This window comes from Vigna radiata, chromosome 5 (genome assembly GCF_000741045.1).
Source record: "Vigna radiata var. radiata cultivar VC1973A chromosome 5, Vradiata_ver6, whole genome shotgun sequence".
Lineage (NCBI taxonomy): Eukaryota > Viridiplantae > Streptophyta > Magnoliopsida > Fabales > Fabaceae > Vigna > Vigna radiata.
Genome location: NC_028355.1, coordinates 12,246,810 through 12,250,053, shown reverse-complemented (window position 1 = coordinate 12,250,053; position 3,244 = coordinate 12,246,810).

The window sequence follows — 3,244 nt, the reverse complement described above, 5'->3', positions numbered from 1 at the left end:
TGGATGTGTGCAAACACTTAAACATTCAAGAAACAGATTACACCAAAAAATCAGTGGTCCACTTCCAATTTTAGGCCAACTTTGGTGGTTTAATGGGTGATTATGCATAAACAAGTTTGGAAACATAAATTGACTTTTTTAGCAACTTTGTATCCTCAATTTCGAGGTGTTTAGACACTGAGCCAGCAAANAAACACATTTAACTCAAAATTCACTAGTTCACTTCCAAACTAAGGCAAAAATGATGGTTTAAGAAGTGATTTTGCATATGAGCTCAAATTTGACCAAATGAACATTTTATATGGCTCAAATTTNACGAAATATACAGTTTGATATTGAACCAAAATAGTGTTGATAGAAGTTTAATTTGGTCAATTAAAGTTGTTGAAAGTATTATNAAAGAGGTTGAATCACTTGTGCACAAAAATAAGTTTTTCTTGCTTTCTTCATCTATCTTAGAACCTTTCTTAGAATCCATTTGAGTGCCTACTTCTATTCTACACTTATTTGTATTGCTTGTAAGATTTTTGGCATCTTAAAATTGACCAATTCAAGTCAGATTTTGGTGCTGTCCAGTGACCAATTCTGGTACACTTTTTGATCTGCTTTAGTGCTAATTTATGTGTGAAATTGTGGTGTTCTGAAGACTTTGTGGTGCAGTCTAGTTTTAGAAACATTTTCCAATCAGTTTTAAACCATTCACAAGTTTGTCAATTCAAAGGGGAAACCATCTTGCATATTACACAATCATATTCAAACCACTCAATGTATACAATATCATAAAACTCCAATGAATATAACTTAACATTGAAACTCAACATTCACAANATTTTAGAACAAGATAAAATTCATGAGATAAGAATGAAAATAATATAACATAGCAAATACAATCATGCAATTTCAATTTAGGTAACCATACCTTCGCCTTAGCTTTCCTTTATTGCTCAAGTCTTCTTTGTACACTATCTTCCTCCCCTTCTTGCCACAATTATAACTCCTTTAAACACTCACCCTAACACATTAAATAAAAGTGTATTTAGGTTTGTTCATTACAGTAGCTGGAAAATAAGCAAACACTAACTGGAATTTAGCCTTGTAAAGTAATTGTTTACTTGAGAAGCTCCCATTTACTTGAGAACAAAGTTGGGTTTTAGCCTTGTAAAGTAATTGTTCTAAATCTCAACTAGTTAAAGTAATTGTTTACAATCACAATTTTATGGTTCCAGCAACTTTTCTTTCTGAAATATGAGTTGTAGAAGCTGTCAGCACATGCTAAATATGATTAAATCAAAATATCACTGCATCAGTTACTAAATTCAACCACTCATTCAGTTTTTCAGGTCAAGACTTGCTAATATGTGAATATGCTGTGATTAATCTGATTCCTCACAATGTATTGTTTCAGGAACAAGTACTTGTAGAGCAACTTACAAGGTCCAGGATACAGGTACAGGGTTCTTCTTGCTCTTTTCATCTCGTTTTCATTCCACAACATAGCTAGTAAAGAGTCAATATTTATGGTAACTGTATTCCTACCAAAGCCTAAATTTAAATGAAAATTTTCACAGGTTCATTTGTTCAATGTCATTATTTCTTTATGTTTATAGAATAGTAATGGATTATACTCTAATGGAAGAGAATTTGGAATACAGCTTTCTTTTTATAAGTTGTTTTCTTAACAAGTTCTCCAAATGTATCTGCAGGAGCAAAAAGCTATGCTGGAAAATGAAGTTTTGCGCAAACAGGTAAGAACCAAACCAGATTTAAGAGTCAAAACTACAAACTATCTCAAATTAACCTTTGAAATCTAGAAACAGCCAATCTTCTTACTCGTCTTTAATTTGAACTGTAAACAGCTTGAGGAGATACAAAATAAAACAAAGACACANTTCCTTGAATTCAGTTGTTTGGATAAAACATTTTCCAACAATCAAATTGGAGTGTAATCATGTAATCTGACAGCAATTGAGATGTGAACAAGACTCTAGGAGTGATATAAAAGATGTCCATAGGTGTTGTTGATCACTCTTTTNTCCCAGGTTGTGTTGTCTATGTTTCATCCTTAACAACACTCTTTTACTTCCAACTCAATTTCAGTAGTTTGTTTACTTTTTATTAGTCTTTTACCATTTTTAAAGTTGGTTGCATAACACTTATACTATAACCACTGACATAACAGTTAAGTTCTTTTTCAATCTCAAAGATAATGCTTATCATGAAAATAGTTTCAAAAATATGAGAAAAGAACTATCTGATAGAAGGAAATCTAATCCAGCTTATATTTGCAGATCCCAATTGTTTCTCTAGCTAAAGCAGCTGAATTGGCTTCTAAGTACTATAAAGAAGGGTTTANTACTTTAAAGCTGAAGGTGGGAAAAATTCTGGTCATGATACACNGTCCAAAATTTNTCATACATTTTCAACTCCTTCAATGTGCATAGATTGTTGATCACGAGTGTCATGGTAGCTGCCAAATTCATGGATGACATTTCAGTCTCTCTTTCTCTCATCTATCTCACTACTCAAAACTTTCTTCACTTCAACAAAACTTTTCAATTTTTTTCGTATTTTTTCTGAGTTAGATGCAATACTTAAGGATAAATTTTTCACTCAAAACTTTGAAAAGAGGTTTTTGAAAAAGAAAANAACTGCTCTTANAATCTAAAAGAGGTTTATGAAATAAAATCTAAATAAAATCACAATAACAAAGATTCTCAATCAGGTGCTCTAAAAGGAGATGATGAAACAATGTAATACTTTCTAATCCAAATCTGCAACGTAGTTTGNTTTTAATCTTACCATGTTCTATTTTATATTCATGTCAATAACATATTATTCATGTCAAATTACTTTTCAAATCTTCAATTAAGCCACCATCAGCTTCCTCTTCTACCAGCTCAACCCCAAAACTCGTTTTCAAAACTCAGCCTCAGCACATACCANATACCGTAGCTCACATATATTTTAAACAAGTCAACAACATATTCATAGGTAGATAAAGACAGCCAAATGCAAAAAGAAAGAACTCACCTTAACGGCAGCGAAGCCCTTCTCACGAAGCCCTAATACCCTCTCTNGCNAAGCCGTAATACCCTCTCTCGCGAAGCCCTTCTCNNGCAATAAAACCCACTTCGTCACACGCCATCCTCGCCAGCTACAAGCTTTGCCCACGCCGCGACACCACCCTCTGAAAACACCTCCTCACGCCGCCAAACCACCGTCNTTTACAGGAGCTCANNANNGT